The sequence below is a fragment of the Rhinatrema bivittatum genome, chromosome 1, assembly GCF_901001135.1.
Source record: "Rhinatrema bivittatum chromosome 1, aRhiBiv1.1, whole genome shotgun sequence".
NCBI lineage: Eukaryota > Metazoa > Chordata > Amphibia > Gymnophiona > Rhinatrematidae > Rhinatrema > Rhinatrema bivittatum.
The window spans coordinates 315,223,174-315,242,201 of NC_042615.1; positions in this window are offsets into that span (position 1 = coordinate 315,223,174).

Sequence of the window (19,028 nt, forward strand, 5' to 3'; positions counted from 1 at the left end):
GGCATGTGGTGGAATTTACCCTGACAGTATAACTGTAATTTGAACACCTGGATAAAGAAATTTGAGATATTCAAACAAATTATATTAGAAAATAAAGAAAGTTTCATTGAATCAATAGTATCCAGAGGTCCTTATCTAGCCACACCCGAGGGGAACATTAGGCTCACAGGAGAGATGGAAACCTAGAGAAAGAACACACTGCTGAATTGTAAGTTGTGAGTCTTTTTTTTTTTTTTTTGTGTTGTTAAACTGCAGAGACTAGCAGAGCTGCTTTTGTTTAATTTTGTCACTAATGAAAGAGTTTAAGCAAGAATTTCTAACTGAGTACAACTTGATTCTGTCCTCGGGTTACTCTGAGACTGCTCACGGTGCCACACAATGTTAAAAAAAAAATTCATATGGATGCTTAAACTGAGAAGAGAGCCTTTTGTTTTCAGATCCTACTTCTGTATTTTCACAAGAATGTATTGTATTTTAATCTCAAATCTGAAAATGTGCTTAGAGATCAATTAAAATAAATTTACATAGAATTCATAAACTAGATAGCAGTGTTAATTATTATAATCAAGCACAATATTCACATTTGAACCATTGATAAGGCCAAAATAATTTCCTGTTATAAGAGATATGTATTGCCTGAGAACAATAATAAAGGACAAACAGGACTGAATATTGCTGCTGTTAACACCATACCCTTTCCAAACTGTTGAACACAATATTGTGTCATTTATAACAAATAATTGTATATTTTAAGTCTCTTAAATATTAGTGCATTTAAATCCAGGAGATAAAGACAAAACAGCAAAACCACAAAAATAAAGCTCAGGCAGGGCTGGCTTAACCATTCGTTCAACTAGGCAGTTGCCAAGGATGTCAGCTTCTAGGGGGTGATAAATGAGCAGCTGAAGTCAAACTCAATAGGTTCTCACAGCAAAATAAACTAAAAAATTCATCAGTTCCTTAAATCCTTAAATCAGATTGCTTTAGATTATTTGTGATATATCAAATAAATAATTAATGACTTTATATTCTCTATATGCATACATTATACAGCCATACTAAAAACTGCTCTTTAACGTGGCTCTGTGTATTATTGTATTTTGGGCTTTATGATTTGTTAGGAATTTGTCTTGATTGATGTCTATGTGTCTGACAGGACCCTGAGTGGGTAGCTGTCAATTCTGTGCTATTAGTAGGGGGGGGGGGGAGGGAGGGAAAAAGAGGTAAATAGGGGCTTAGGGAGTAAGGTTAAACTGCCTTCCTGGAAAGGAAAAATGAAAGGAAGACCATGGAGAAGGGCCTTGAGCCACAAGGATTGAGAGGGAGAGCCAGAGGGAATCAATAGGGAAGAGGAATGGATCAGAAGATGGCCAAAAGGGACCCTACAAGGGAGAGAGAGGAACAAGTCAGAGTAAGAAGAGTGACAGAAGTAGATAATGATCTAAGGACCATGGGAGTGGGGAGGGATGCAGGATGGGGAAGGGGAGAGAGAGAACATGACAAATAGGATGCAAAGAGAGAGAAACAGAGGAGGATTAGGATGGGGAAGAAAAAACTAGAAGGGGTATGAAGGAACAGTGGGATAGAACACAGCGAAGGCATGGGGAAAGGGGTAAGACAACTGGTTTGGGAGTAAGAAAAAGATGGCTGGCTAAGGGTGAGATGCCAGAAATGAAGGGCTGGCATGGCATGATGGAGAAATAAAATGTGAATAGAGTATTGAGTTAAAAATAGATGTGTGAAGTGGTGATGGGGAGAAATGATATGGTGGGAGGAGAGATAGTTGGAGAAAGGAGGAGAGTCTTAAGGAACAATAATGTAACCCCTTTCTTTGAAGTGGCATATTTCTTGAAGGGCACACAAAGTAATTTATAATTCTGGGGCTGTCTACACTGATTTTCTTTACTCCTCTCCTTTATCCCCAAGGTGTGGGTTCTTTTCGGTGTGGGGAAGCTGATACATATGGCCCAGGGGTGATGTGCTTTCCTTAAAACGTATGTGCAATTCCCTCTGTATTTTATGATGCTATAGTGCTGCAGGGACAAATTCATCAGACACAGGACTGGGTGCTCACATTATACTGTACTGATTAGGTAAAAAGTTAAATCAATGTCCAGATTGAATAAATAAGATTACAGCTGAAGGTATTCTTCCTGCTGTATAAGTTTCTCTGACTCAGGTTCCTTAGTAGAGTCTTATTACTCCTGCTCTGTGTGCATAAGAAGTCCAGTAATTGGGGTAAATTGGGGTTCCCAAAGAATATAGAATGGTTCTAAGTCCACAGTTATGTCCATTTACTCAGCCAGTGCCCATGTCCCTAGGAGGAGATCCAGTGGTGGGTCTCCAATTTTGATCTTCTTCTTTATTCTCCAATTCAGTTCTTAGTGACCTTTCAGTAGGAAAGGTCTGTTCTATACACAGAGATTAGGCTCCCAATGCCTAATCCCTCTACTGGAGAGGAGGGGGTGACAAAAACCTCCTCCAAAAAGGGAAAATCTTTACTCAAAAACGTCCCAAAATCCTTTGGGGTCCTTCTGTTACTGTGGTCCTTCTCTAGAAGGGAGCTAGCAGGTCTTCAGAGTCTGGCCACCGGATCAGAGGAATGACTGTCACAAGGAGAACCAGGCTGCATCCCAGCAAAACACCTCTTAAAAATAGAAAAACATAAACCAAATTTCTTTTTCTAAATTGAGGAGTATCTACCTAGCCTCTTGGAGAAGGCACAGAAAGGAATATCCTCCAAAAAAGGTACCGAGTAAGGAAGAAGGCCCCACTATAAAGAAATCTCTACAAGAGCTCCTAACTCTCCAAAACCCAAACCCAAACCTCCTGTTATCTCAATCGCTACTTATAAAAAAGGTCTTCCCACTCAAGCAGCCTCTGGAGGAGGAGCTGAACTGTGGTATCCCTTCTAGTTGGTTTGTGGGACACTTTGTCTCTAGTAGAGACATCTAAAAGCCAATCCAGAGGAGTGCCACGGAAACATGAAAAGAATAACAAGGAGAGAAGTCAGAAGAAGCCACAAGACAGAAACAAAAAGTACAAATGTTTTTATTTTCAATTTATCTGATTTCCTGACTTTGGAAAGATGATAGAAACATAGAAACATGATGACAGAAAAAGACCATTTGGCCTATCTAGTCCGCCCATCCACACAGCTGCTCAGCTCTACAATCTTTACTAATCCCTCAGTGATCCTCTGCATTTGTTCTACATTTTCTTGAATTCAAACACTATCCTTGACCCACCCCTCTGCTGAGAGACTTTTCCATGCTAGTGTGTAATTTCTGGATAGGGATCTGCAAAGTACAGATTGTTCTGCTTTCTTGATAAGAGGTATATTTGTGTACTAGAGAATGTTACAATATTTGCAATGCGGCCCTTTCATAGGCAGAACTGGTGCTGTTTGAGTTCTGGAGTTAGTACAGTTTTGGTATGGCAAGTTTGCAATTTAGATATTGAATGACTTTTTTTTTTTTGTAGGATTGCATTACTTCACAAAGTGCTTGGTAATGGAGGTTATTGAGGTAACAACAGAATTTGAAATATTTTTGTATGGTGAGTACTAAAGAGAAATATCTAGTCCAACCCAGCTGCTTCAGAGATTACCTTCTGCTAACGTAGTATGAATTTTTTAAATTTCTTAATTTTTTTTGTAGTCTACCCCCAAAAATCTCAGATGACATATCCATCAAACACTGTGACATGATTTCTGCAACATGTATATACTGAAATTATTATTCAAGCCTAACAGGGACATTTTCAAAGGAAAATGTAATATAAATATAACATGCTATTGTAGAAATTTGAAAAAGGTCATATACCCGTGTTAAGTGCACTTAATGTGGGCAAAACCTACATAGTAACATAGCAATTGTTGCGCTCCTCCCGCGGCCGGAGCCACAGGAGGCTGCTTACCTCTGTGGCTGGGGCCATCGCCGTTCCCATGCAGTCTGGGCCGCCACTGCTCTGCTTTCTTCCTCCTACCTCCGCAGCAGGAGCTGCTGACGTCATCATTGCTCCGCGGCCCAGGAGGGCCCCATCCCCGACCTCTATTGCGGCTGGGGCTACCCCCAGCTCCCTCTTCAGTGGCAGGATGCCACCACTGCTCGCTACAGCGGCAGCATGGCTGCTGTCTAGGGTCCGGCCCAACTCCTCCTAGGGGCGGGCCAGCGGCTTTGCCTCAGATTTAAAGGGCCCATGGCTGTTTCACCCCGGGCCCCACCTTGGACTCCTCCTTGGGCATTTTCCTTCTGCTGGCCCTACTTAAGGGCTCAGGAGAACACAAGAACACAAGAAGTTGCCATTCTGGGTAAGACCAAAGGTCCATCAAGCCCAGCATCCTGTTTCCAACAGTGGCCAATCCAGGTTACCTAGCAAGTACCTAAACACTAAGTAGATCCCATGCTACTGATGCCAGTAACAGCAATGGCTATTCCATAAGGGGTGGATTTTAAAACTTGTGCGTGGTTCCCGGTATGCACACTTGGACGTGGCTATTTTATAACATGTATACGCCAACGTGTGCATGTTATAAAATAGGATACCCGTGCACACATGTGCGAACAGGTGGTCTCCTCTGTGCATAGTGGGGGGGGGGGGTTGATTTTTGTAATTATGTGTGGCGACGCAAGTAGAGCTTCCCCAGTTCCCTACCCCTAATCCTATCCCTCCTCCCTCTTCCCCTCTTCCCCTCTTCCCCTCTTCCCCTCTTCCCCTCTCCTCCCCAACCCCTAAACTATCCCTACCTATCCCCAATTTTTTTTATTGTTATACTTACTGCTCTTACGAAGCAGAAGTAAACTCCACGCCCCAGCTGGAAATTGGTGCACACTTCCCTGGGTCAGCACTCTCTCAGCCCGCCCCCCAGCCCGCCCCTTTTCAATAACCTAGCACTTCTGTGTGTACTGTGGTTACGCACATTGCCAGGCCCATTTGAAAATGCGGTCAGCGAGCGCAAGGCATGGCCACGTGCATAACTCCCAGTTTTCACACATGCAGATCTTTTAAAATTCGGCCATAAGTCAACTTGATTAATAGCAGTTAATGGACTTCTTCTCTAAGAACTTATCCAAACCTTTTTTTTAACCCAGCTACACTAACTGCACTAACCACATCTCCTGGCAACAAATTCCAGAGCTTAATTGTGTGTTGAGTGAAAAATAATTTTCTCCTATTAGTTTTAAATGTGCCACATGCTAACTTCATGGAGTGCCCCTAGTCCTTCTATTATCCAAAAGAGTAAATAACAGATTCACATCTACCCATTCTAGACCTCCTGGGAGCTTCTCTCCCTTGGACTTCGCTGTGTCCTGTTCCTGCCTGGCTTCTGCTGTTCCAGTCCTGATGTCTCCACTGTTCCAGTCCTGATATCTTCATCTTGTCCCAGATCCTGAGTACCCATGCCTCCGGAGATTCCTTGCTTTTATCTGATCCAAGATTCTGGTTCCAAGTTCCATGGTTTTAAAGACTGATTTCTGTTCTGTCTTTGGAGGATCCGAGGGGTAACTTGTCCTGACCTGTGACCACATCCAGAGCTTGCCCGCTCCTCTCATGGTCCATGACCAGCCATCCGGCTGAGTAGGGCGCACAGAGGACAGCGTGGTCCATGACCAGCCTACGGGCTGTGTAGGGCACCTGAGGGACCTTGCTCACCTTGTCTCATCCCCTGTGTTCCAAGCTCCACATCTTGTCTTCAGAGTTCCAAGCTCCACATCTTATCTCTGGACTTCCAAGCTCCAGTCCCAGACTAGGTTTAGTCTTGCTGCAAGGGCACACATATCTCTTGTCCCGTGCTGGGGAGCGCCCCCTAGCACTCCCTTTCACCGCAGTGCAACAGATTTGCCAAGGCTTCTGAGCATTCCTATGCTCAAGGCCGCCTCCACCGCAACAGCAATGACAGCAGATAAAGAACAAATGGTCCATCTAGTCTGCTCAGAAAATTGCTTATGGTAATAACTGCTGTGCGTTGCAGGTTACCCCCATGTAATCTGTTAGGGGTAGTAATTGCTGCGCCATGCAGGTTACCCTGATACGTTCTATTAAGGATAGTACCTTCTGCTCCGTGTAGGTTACTCCCATGCAGAAATGTTGCACCTAAAATTAACATATAATACCCCTTTTCCTCATTAACAATCTCAAGCCTTTAGGGATACTAGACTGGGCATCCCAACCTCCATTCATAGCAGCTGCAGGAACAAGAAAGCCATAGTAAGGGGAAGTCTGCCTCTCAAGTTAACCCCATTGGCTTATTCCTCTATTGAATCAGCAAGCCATCAGCCTCCAACCCCATGTCTTTGGCAAGCTACTCTGAAGCAGATGGGATGGTGTTACCTATCACTGTCCTGAGGCAAGTGGCAAGCAGCATCAAAAGGTGATAACTTGGATCAATGGGGAAATCATTGAACTGGTTTACCAGCCCCTGTATGTGGTTGATATGGATTTAAACAACTGCGGCATATACTGTATTATCCCCAAATTACAAAGTTCCTTCCAGGTCAACATTTAATAGGTGAGTGACTATTCTTTTCATGTAGAGTTGTGCCCAGATGCAGGCATAATAGTCCAAACCAGATGATAGCAGCATCCATTTTATGAGTATCAGCTAGACCAGCCAATATGCTATCCATGCCTAACTCTCCCTGACTGCATTCTGGTGGCAGTTGGGTTATTCAAGGGCAGGAGTACACTAGCAGGGTACATGTGGGCTGTGCTGCACTCCCAGGTGATAAATGAGAGCTATACCTAGGGCCATATCTTAGTAATGATAAGTTACAATAAACTGTATGTATTGCATACAGCATATTGTAGCAATTTTTGAAAGCCTTTGAAAATTGCAATAATATATGTTATTGAATTGTGATGGGGAGGCATGGAACACAACAAAAGAAATAAACTGAATAGAAAATGGTGATGGAGAAAAATGCAGCTTTCTCTTTTTCTTTTATCTAAGAATATAATGTTCATTCAGGGCTTTCTACTTCCTTTTTATTCCATATCTAAGAGCTTGTAGGAGTAACTTTTAAGTCATATTTTGCTGAGGATTAAAATGTGGCATGGTTCTAACACACTCTCATCATTACCTATATAGCTGACATAATGGAACATTGGGCATTTTTCCTACCAGTAGTGTGTTCCACTGACATATACCATAAATGTACTGCAGTCACTTGGCAAGAAAGTTATTGTTTCCAGGTTTTAACTTATTATCAAAAACAGACTCTTTAAAACTTAAGATAAAAATTCATTATTAATTTTGCTGATCCTTGAAAATAAAAGCACTTTAGAAAACAGTGAATCAGCAAGTAGCAATTATGTATTATGAATTACTGCAATTGACTTTTGTGGCATATCATATACATGGCATTATTTAGGCACATTGACTGGGATAATTTTCAAAGGGACTTCTCTGGATAAAAGTTTTGTTTTTTTTGCATAGACATTGAATTTTACAAAATGAACTGTCTAATAAGTGGGCAAACTTATATGTGTATATCCTTTATGTACACAAGTCTCTCCAGATTGAGTGGAGGGCTCCCGGGGGCAGAGCTAAAGAGGGATTTGGACTTACAGACGTATTTTTGGATTTTAAAAAGTGTGCAAATAAATATTCCTGAAAAATATATGTGCACATTTTTAGCAGGCGTAAATAAGTAGATCTAATGGGATAATTCCATAAGCGGACTTAGGCCGAGATTTACCAACGTTGCAGGGCTCCCTGAATCCCACAGTAATGGGGGGCGGGGCAAAACAGGGGGGCAGTCCTGCGATAGCCAGCAGTGATCGCACCTCTGCGGTGCAATTGCTGCTGGCGTCGTGCCAAATAACTACACCATAAAAGGTATGGTTATTTGGCGCGAAGCTGACAGCGATAAAGGTGCTTACCTTTCGCTGTTGGCGCAGTCTTCACAGCGCCAGCCTCGGTGCCGCCCCGACTCCTCCTCTTCCGGGGCTGACGCCACCCAGACTCAGCCCCCATCTTGGTATCGCACATGATAAGAGACTTTTCACGTGCAATCTGCTTGGTAAATGACCCCCTTATGTAAGTAAGTTCGCTTTGAAAATTGGTGTGACATGCATTTGTGCTGGCTTCAAGCCATTTGAAAACTATCCCACTCCCCCAAAAAATGTATTCATTTACTTTATTATTATTATTATTGTTATTGTGCATACGTATTTATTTATTTCTCTTCTGATTTTATTTACTTTGTGTCTTTGAGTAAAGATCACACCATCTTCTTCAGAGCACCATCAATGTACGGAGCAGTGTTTACTAGAATCAAAATGAAAACAAGTTATACAAAGCAGTAACAGGTTCTATTTCACAGGAATCTGAACTAGAGTACAGAAAATTCAAGCGAAGATATTAAATGTTAAGTTATTCTAATACGTACCATTTATGTTAAGGAAGTGTGAATAGTGTTTAAATGTCATAAATCATAATTCAAAAATTATGCTTTTGATATTATGATAAGTAGTCCAGTTGGGGGTTGGAGGTAATCATGCTTAACTAATTATCTGAAAGCAAAAACACAAGAGACATGGGTACCTGCATTATGCAGGCCCATGTAACAGATGTGTCTCTATTAAGAGACATGAGTTATCCATTAAAACAGCATCTGTGACACAAGATGCTACATTGTGATTATGTAAAGGACTGTATAACCTTATAAGCTTAAAATGTATTGCAATACCTATGAGCTATTTTATTATTATGTTTTCTAAAGCACACTTCTAATCAGCTTGCAGAGATCTATATAGATGTATTAGACATATAGCATTTGAGCATAATCTTAAAACCTACCTGCATTTACTCAGGTAAGTGAATGCATGGAAATGAATGCTAGTATTTTATAAACAGTGTTGTGGGAGCGACACGGTTTATAACATACTGCATATTTTAGCACATGGAAATATTTCCAATGCAAAAAAATACATACTTTCTTTACGTATTTTATTAACATGCTTGCATATATTTCAGGGCCATAAAAAATAGCATGTATGTATAATAACTGATTTATATACAGAGGCATGTATCTTATGCCATTTTAAAAATATTTAACCTGTGTGCATAAGTGAAATAATCAGTTTACCATTACTTCTGCCAGTTCTCCCAGTCCATCTCCAATTCATCTAGACCCTCTAGCACCTCACCCTGAATCTCTACCAGTTCACCCAAAACTTCCACCGGAGAACAGTAAACAACAGACAAGTCCAATTTCACTTGTGCAAGTCAATTAGCAGGTGTAAAAGTGTACGAATAAATTTGGTAATGTTAATGCATATATCTCTTACAAACTAGCAACTACCACGGGTACTACTGGAATGCCTCTAGCCTGCTCCTTTTTTCCCCTGGTAAAATGTATGAGCAAAATGAAAAATTCATGCATACTATTGACTTTTATAAAATAGCATGCATGCAAGAACATACATGCTACTTATGCACATATTGAATTACTAGAAGAAAAAAAAAACAAGAGAAGGAGATACAGGCAGTGTGTGTGTGTGAGCGAGAAAGAGAGAGAGAGAGAGGGAAAAAAGAGAGAGAGAAAAAAAACCATTTTGAGCAGGAGGTTTAGGAGAAAGGCAGAGATAAAATGTGAATTTGACAGGACCCAATTTTCATAGGCAGAGATGTATGAAAAACTCTACACCAAAAGGAGAAAATGTAAAAACTGAAGTGTTTGCCCTGAATGAAATATGTATTAGTAATATTATTATATATAATATTCAATAGCTGCCCTCATTGATGTAAACTCTGTGGCTATTTTTCACCCAAAAGCATTGTTCCAGTTCTAAAAGGAAAAGACTATGCACACGTTTCCTTTGAAGGTTATCCCATGGAAGCAATATCCACAAAGATTTGAACCTGCTTTTTTCTGTGGCACTTTACCTTTTTCCATAGAAAATAATGTGTGCATTTTAAAATGCACTCTATGTAGTTTGGTTTCCTGCTTCGACTCATATCTGCCCCTGGATATGACTTCTCTCTATGCAAGTAAATGTATGCACATTGAGGAACAACTTTTATTTGCAGAGTCAGAAGGCAATGTTCAAGCAACTTTTTTTATTCAGTTGAATCATCTTTTACTCAGGTAAATGGCTTTCAAAAACCATCCTTTGAAAGTGCTACTATAAGCAATTACCCTTACGTTTATATAAGCTATATCAGTCTTCTTTCCTGGCATATGTAGCATATGCTGAATCTGATTGGGTCTAATTGACCACAATGTTGCTAATTGCATTAATCAATTAGATAATAGTGTAATGTAATTTGTGACACTTTTCCAAACATGAGTGCTATCTTTCCTGGGTACTACCTCCTAAGATAGAACCTAACATTGTGTAACTACAGCAAGGGTTATTTTTCCCTAACGTGGACAAGTGCAAAGTAAGTGATGCATATAGGGGAAAATAACCCTTGCTGAAGTTACACAATGTTAGGTTCTATCTTAGGCATCGATCTTCGATCTAGGCGTCATAGTGGATAATACATGGAAATTGTTGGCCCAGTGTGCTGTGGTGATCAAAAAAGCAAACAGAATGTTAGGAATTATTAGGAAGGGAATGGAAAATAAAACGGAGGATGTCATAATGCCTCCGTATCGCTCCATGGTGAGACCACACCTTGAATACTGTTGCAATTCTGGACATCATATCTTAAAAAGGATATAGCTGCACTAGAGAAAGTGCAGAGAAGGGCAAACAAAATGATAAGGGGCATGGAACGGCTGCCTATAAGGAAAGGCTAAAGACGTTAGTGCTGTTCAATTTGGAGAAATGATGACCTAGGGGGAGATATGATAGAAGTCTACAAAATCATGAAAGCATTTGAACAAGCTAATGTAAATCAGTTATTTATTCTCTCAGGTAATAGAAGAACCAGGGAGCACTTCATGAAGTTAGCAAGTAGCTCATTTAAAATAAATTGAAGAAAATTATTTTTCACTCAGTGAATAGTTAAGCTCTGGAATTCATTGCCAGAGGATGTGGTTACAGCGTTTAGCGTAACTGGGTTTAAAAAAGGTTTAGTTAAGTTCCTAGAGGAAAAATACATAAACTTCTATTTTGGAAATTAATAAGCAATAGTGGCTTGTGATGTATCTAATATTTGGGTACTTGCTAGGTACTTGTTACTTGGACTGGCCACTGTTGGAAACAGGATACTGGGCTTGATGAACCCTTGGTCTGACCCAGTATGGTATATCTTATGTTCTTATGTTATGAAATGCAGGGAAATCAATTAGAGAAATGTAACTGGGGCAGCCAGGCCATGGCCACACTCCTAACACAATACCATTAACAGACACAAATACCCAGAGCCAAAGGTTGAGTGGAAATAAATAGGCTGCAGCTTTATGGCATAGTCTAAACCCTGACAATGAGTCTAAACTATGTATCCGAGTCTTGCACTTACAGATGATACTAACACTGACCACCTCTATGCTTGGCGATTTGGTACTGTGCACTAATTCTGTATATAGTTTTGATGTAAATAGTTTTGATGTAAGGGCTCCCCCCTAATTTCAATTATATGTTTCCTAGTTCAGTATATTATCTGTTTTATGTAAGGGCCCCGCCCAATGGTTTTGTGTTCACTGTAAACCGATGCGATGTGCGAACGGTCATCGGTATAAAAGAAACGTTAAATAAAATAAATAATAAATAAATATAGGGTAAAGAGAACCCACCACATCCTGCCCTGAGGGAGCAAGGATGGGTCGTAGTAATGAGTAAGAAGGTTTGGGCCATCTTCACAGCAAATTCACCACAAATTCATGTGATCAGATTTACAGATGCCACAAAATTAATCTAATTCATTAAAATATGAGCAGACTGTAAGGAACTGCATAAGCACCTTGCAAGGCTGGAGGAGTGGTCATCTAAATGGCAGATGAAATGTAAATGTGCAAAAATACAAATGATGCGCATGAGGAAAAATAACGGGGTACATTTTCAGATGGATGGAGTTCAGCAACTAGATCTGCAGTGAAAATCTTTCCCTGCAGAGTTGCTAAATTTTGCCACTGTTTCCCTAGGAGGATAGATTTAACCACTCCAAAAGTGGGGATTTTTAGCCAAACTTAGATGCTGCCATGGAAAGCCTAATTCTAACCAGCTAGATATTTGCCTGCTAGATTTACGCTCATTTTTATTCACAGAAAATGTGGCTAACTGAAAGGGACAGATTCATTAAGGCTTTTATCCCATTGTGGTGCAGATTTTAAAACCTACGCGCACGGCCCTCATTTGTGCGCGCTACTCGGCGCGCACAAATGTACACCTGATTTTATAATATGTGCGCACACCCACGCGCATGTTATAAAATCCGGGGTTGGCACGCACAAGGGGGTGCACACTAGAGCACTTTGCACGCGCCGAGCCCTAGGGGAGCCCCGATGGCTTTCTCCGTTCCCTCCGAGGACACTCCGAAATCTTAGCAGCCTCGGAGAGAACTTTCCTTCGCCCCCCACCCCCCCACCTTCCCCTCCCTTCCCCCCAGCCTGAAAAAAAAATACCCCGTACCTTTAACCCACAAGTTATGCCTGCCAGAGGCATAACTTGTGTGCGCCGGCCAAGTGCCAGCACGTGATCCCCAGGCCCATCAGCCAAACAGAGGCCCCTGGCCACGCCCCCGCCATGCCCCCGGACTGCCCATTTTTTCAAGCCCCGGGACTTACGCGCGTAAGTAAATAGGCCCGATGCGTATAACCCCCCTACGCATGTAGGCTTTTAAAATCTGCCCCTTTGTGTCTATTGGAAAAACCCTTAGTGAATCAGGTACTTAGGCCTATGTACTTCAAAATTCTATATTTTTAGTGAAGATTTATTTATTTATTTATTTATTTAGAAACTTTTATATACCGGTATTAGTGGGGACATCATAACGGTTCACATAATAACTGAAAGATTGGAAAATACATTTCAACAAGGAGAATATAACTGGGCGAGGGTAGAACAGAGAGGCAGTAGGAAGGAATCTTCCACGTAGCTATTTCTGGAAAAATTCCCCACGCTAACATGCAATACTTCATCGCTTGCAGTGCTACCAGCCCCTAATTTGCCTCAACCCCTCAACTCCTCTCACTTCACAAGAAATTTAAAATTTGCATATGCAGTTTACGATGCACTGATTATTGCATACGATAACGTGCGGGATAATGGCCTAACACAAATTGAAGAATGACCCCCTTAGTTGGCAAAATGTGCCTGTGTAGAGATAGTTTGAAAATGCACTCTTATATATACACAATGCTGATTTATACATTAGAAATTACCATTCAGGAAAAGGATTTTGGTTCCTTGTGGACAATACGTTGAATTTGCTTCTCAGTGGGCTTCAACAGCCAAATAAGTAAATAAAATGTTAGGAATAATTTAGAAAAAATATAGAAAACAGTGTGAATATCAGAATACCTTTGTATAAATCCATATTGCAACCGCACCTTGAGTATTCTGTGCAGTTATGGCTTCCCTATCTCAAAAAAGATATAGCAGAACTAGAAAAGATACAAGTATGTTGTTACTGTGAATTGTTATTTTAATGGATATGATCACATTTTCTTGATCTTGTTTGGAAGCAATTGTACTGTCTGTACAGGCTCTAAGGGATGCTTTTTTCTGTAAAAGAAATACTTTGCAATTGTGTGCACTTTGCTTTTAAAAATAATGTTAGGGATTATTTGAATAGGAATAGAAAACACACAAATTTCATAAATCATGTAGATGGATCTATGGTGGACAGTAACTACATCTTGATCACTGTGTGCAGTTTGGTCATCCAATCTCAAAAAAATATGGCAAAACTAGTACAGCGAGAGACAGCAAAAATAATAAAAGAGATTGAATAAAGGCTAAACAGGTTAGGGCTTGCCAGGTAAGAGAAGACATGAATGAGATGGAATATGATCAAGGTTTATAAGATCATGAGTGCTTAGGCCAAGTCCATAAGAAAAACACACAAGCCCTGTCAGAATGTTCTAGAAGGCTTATCGAATAACTGCTACAGAGTGACAGTTTCTACCCTTAAGAGAAACATGGGGTAACCTGCACAGCATGGTAGATACTACCATAAGAAGTTTGCTGTGCAGACTGGATGGACCATTTGCTCCTTTTCTGCCATCATTACTATGTTACTATGGTGCACAACAAGTTAATAGGGAACAGTTATTTACCCTTTCAAACAGCTGAAGGTCTAAAAGACAATCCATGAAACTAACTGCTAGCAAATTTAAAACAAATTTAAGAAAGTATTTGAGTCAACATACAAGCAATGGAATTTGTTGCTGAAGGATGTGGTTAATGTGAATAGTACAAGTGAGTTTAGTAAAGGTTTGGACAAATTTCCTGAGTTCAGGTCCAAAGAACTATTAGCCATAATACTGGTGATTGTCACCACACATTTTTGTGAGTGAATAATAGGGAATGGATTTATCCATTAGGATCTGCTGGGTACTTCACGTAATATTTATTTTATTTATTTTTATTTATTTAAAACATTTCTTACCTACACATTCTGATGCTCATTCACAGTCTAAATTAATAAAGTTAACAACAAAGAAAAAGACCAAACTACAAAACCACCATCAAAGTAACAAGCAAAGTGTCATTCTGGCTAGAATTTGTCTATTATCTGCTGTCCCAACTAGCCACATGAAGAAACAGAGTTTCATACATGAAGTGGAGTTAAAACTCATTGCTCAATCAAAAAAGTCTTCTACACTTTCTTAAAGGTTTGAGAACAATATATTGCTATAAGGCCATCAGGGAGTGAGTTCCACATTGTTGGCCCAGACACAGCTAAAGATCTCGTGCGAGTTTCCTTAAGTTATACTACCCACAGTGAGGGTACGACTAACATATGGCTGCTAGCAGATCTTCAAACCCATGGGAGATGCTATATTTTCAAGGTCACAGTCATGCAGATAATTGTCTCATGTTAAGAGCTTCGTGTATGACCATAGCCAATTTGTGTTTTATTCTTTACTAGCGGAATACCCATGCTGCGCTACAGTGGATTAGTTGATAGAAACGTGTGAGTTTATTTTATGCAAGTTGCAAAGAAATTGTTTTGAGTGAGTGAGGGCTTTGGAGTTTATATCTATAGATGTAATGTACAATGTACTATTGCATGATTGTCACATCATATCCTGCATTACGAACTGCTATTCATATCCCATTCCGACGTGACCATGGCGGGGTGTTGCGTTAGATGGCAGTATGGAACAAACCATCAAATGTAGGACAGTGAGGAGTGGTTAGTTTTTCCAAGGACATGATAGTTAATAACAGAGCCAAGTTTCAGCCTTGTAGGTTCTCAGTATCCCATTCTGATGTGACCCTGGCGGGGTGTTGCATTAGATGGCTGTATGGAAGGAACTATCGAATGTAGGACAGTGAGAAGTGGTTAGTTTTTCCAAGGACATGATAGGGAATGACGGAGCCAAGTTTCAGCCTTGTAGGTACTCGGCAAGGGCGAGAATTAGTGATGAGTGAGTGAGTGAGTGAGTGAGGGCTTTAGCGTTTATATATAGTAGGGATGTGAATCGTTTTTTGACGATTTAAAATATTGTCCGATATATTTTAAATTGTCAAAAATCGTTAGAGCCGCGATACAATAACAATTCCCCCGATTTATCGTCAAAAAATCGTAAATCGGGGGAAGGGGGAGGGGAAGGGGGAGGGCGGGAAAACCAGCACACTAAAACAACCCTAAAACCCACCCCGACCCTTTAAAATAAATCCCCCACCTTCCCGAACCCCCCCAAAATGCCTTAAATTACCTGGGGTCCAGAGGAAGGGTCCCGGTGTGATCTTTTACTCTCGGACCTCCGGGTGCATTGTAGAAATGGCGCCGGCGCTACCTTTGCCTTGTCATATGACAGGTCAAAGGTAGCGCCGGCGCCATTTTGTTTTTTGTCCCCCGACGTCAGGAGCATAGGAGATCGCTCCCGGACACCCGCTGGACCCCCAGGGACTATTGGCCAGCTTGGGGGGGCCTCCTGACCCCCACAAGACTTGCCAAAAGTCCAGCGGGGGTCCAGAACGACCTCCTGCAGTCGAATCGTGTTGCCTTACGGCCGGCGCCATTTTGCGCAAAATGGCGCCGGCCATACGGCAACACGATTCGACTGCAGGAGGGGTCCGGGAGCGATCTCCTATGCTCCTGACGTCGGGGGACAAAAAACAAAATGGCGCTGGCGCTACCTTTGACCTGTCATATGACAAGGCAAAGGTAGCGCCGGTTCCATTTCTACAACGCACCCGGAGGTCCGAGAGTAAAAGATCACACCGGGACCCTTCCTCTGGACCCCAGGTAATTTAAGGCATTTTGGGGGGGTTCGGGAGGGTGGGGGATTTATTTTAAAGGGTCGGGGTGGGTTTTAGGGTTGTTTTAGTGTGCTGGTTTTCCCGCCCTCCCACTTCACCTCCCCCCCACTGGACCCCAGGTAATTTAAGGCATTTTGGGGCGTTCGGGAGGGTGGGGGATTTATTTTAAAGGGTCGGGGTGGGTTTTAGGGATGTTTTAGTGTGCCGGTTTTCGATTTACACGATTTACACGATATTTAAAAAACCCAAACTGCGACGATCCGATTACCTCCCCCTCCCAGCCAAAATCGATCGTTAAGACGATCGATCACACGATTCACATCTCTAATATATAGAGATACAATTGGAAACCAATACAATGCACATGAAACAGGGGTGTCACCCTTTGCTTTTTCCCTTTTTCTAACCTTTGAGAGATTTTTGTATTATTGTTCTTTCCTCCATCTTTTTGTTATCCTCTTTGTGGGAAGGACCTAAGTCTCTTTATAAGAGGAGACTATTTGGAGTGCTTGGAGCTGAGGAAAATGTTTTTTGGACGTAGTGTTCCCAGTAGGCCTCACAGCTCACCATGTTCAAAATTTTCTTTGAGGAGTGATTGGGGATTTTTTTATTTTGATCAGTTCCAAACAGGAGAACCACTTCTCTTTTCACCAGAGGGGATGAATTTTTCAGTCATCTATCCCTTGTTGCGCCCGTTGGGCGCAGAAGGCTGCAATCTCTGTTGCTCATCTTTCTTTTCCCAGTGATTCTTGGAAGAATGGCAGCTTCCGCTTGCAAACGCCGCCTTCCCTGGCATCCCCGGGACGGCATGGGCAATCCAGTCTACCATCTTGAATCGGGGATTACCTAGGGCACGCATGCACGCGCCAAGCCCTCTCTTATACACGTCATGGCGAGAACCTCGGGTGCGTCCCCTCCGCATGATGTCACCCGCCAGTGTATTTAAGCTATCCGGCCTATGCTTCCTATGAGTTGGCAACGATTTCCTTCCTGCTGAATTCCTCTCCACTTGGAGACGCTTCGCTATTCGCTACTCTGAACTGTTCCTGAACTCCAGGACTTGGACGCTATAAGTTCCCGCTCCTCAGAAGCCTTGTCGCCTTCTGGCTATCCGCTCCTCGGAGAGCCTTCCTGCCTGGAGAATCCATCTACTCTAGATTGGGACCCAGCCTCATTCAGCCTTGTACGTACGCTTCAAGTTTGATACCATCTTGCTGATAGAACCTCCGGTGTACCCCGTGTCTCGGGCCACTACCATGCTCGCCTCAGTAAACCATCCTCTACACTTCAGAGTGAGTCCCGTCATCTACCCAGCTCTGCTGTCCTCCTGCACTTCTCTTACCATCAACAGTGCAGATTCTCAGCATACCCCGCACTGCAGGCCACTACCGGATCTACACTGAGAAGTGTATCTTTGGAGGAGGAGTTCCCCAGTGTACCCCACTCTGTGGGCCACTACCAGGGATATCATCACAGAGCAACATTACTACTCTGGACTGTGTCTTCCTTCCCACTCGGTGGGTACGTCACCTACATTCCAGGCTAATAAAGTCTGGTTACTATCTGTGTCCGTCTCAGCTGAGGCCACGCCTATCATGGTGAGTCCCCACAAGGTTCCTCCCTGTGGGTGGAGACAGCTCTCACTATGATCCAGTAGGAATGTGCAGCAGGGACGGACTCATCCCATTCGAGATTTGTATTCGTAGGGGCCCAAATCCATTGCATCCATTCTCGGGAGCCCCCGATCCATTCATATGTCAAAAATGCATTTGTTCCCCCCAAAAAACTCCATCCCAACCCTTTAAAGTTATTTATCTACAACCCCCCCACCCTCCTGACCCTTCCCCCAAGACTTGCCAAAAGTACCTGGTGGTCCAGTGGGGTTCCTGGAGCGATCTCCTGCACTCGGGTCGTCAGCTGCCTGTATTCAAAATGGCGCCAATAGACTTTGCCCTTACTATGTCACAGGGGCTATCGGCGCCATTTTGAATACCGGCAGCCGACAGCCTGAGTGCAGGAGATCGCTCCAGGAACCCCGCTAGACCACCAGGTACTTTTGGCAAGTCTTGGGGGGGTCAGGAGGGCAGGGGGCCTATTCGTTGGTGATCCGTTGTATTCGTGGGGGTTCACCATACATTTCGGAACCCCCACAAATACAAAGAATATGGCATATACTTTGCGGAATCATAATATGTTGAAAACGAATGCACACCCCTATGATCCAGGGTACACAACCATACCAGAATATAACAGATTGCTAACTCCATGGACCCGGCTCAGGTCTCAGCCCTACAGGCTATCTCTGACCTGGCCTAACATATTGCTGAACAACAGAGGACCTTAGAGACATTGGCTAATGCTTTTAATCAGTTGAATTCCCTACTGAACATTTCTAAAATGCCTGATAAAGATGCTTCGCTGCAAGTGGTTTCCATGCAAACTGCAGTACCTTTACCAGCCCCCACTCACTTCTCAGGAGATTCCCTGTTGTGTAGAGATTTTCTCAACTAGTGCTGTATGCACTTCTCGCTGCAACCAACTTACTTTCCTAATATATCCTGTCTCTTTTAGACGGGAAAGCCGTGGCCTGGGCTTCACCTCTCTGGGAAAGCAATGACCCAATCCTCAGCGACTTGCCAGGTTTCCTTGCTTTCTTCAAGTCAGTATTTGATGACCCAGCTTGCAAAACAGTCACTAGT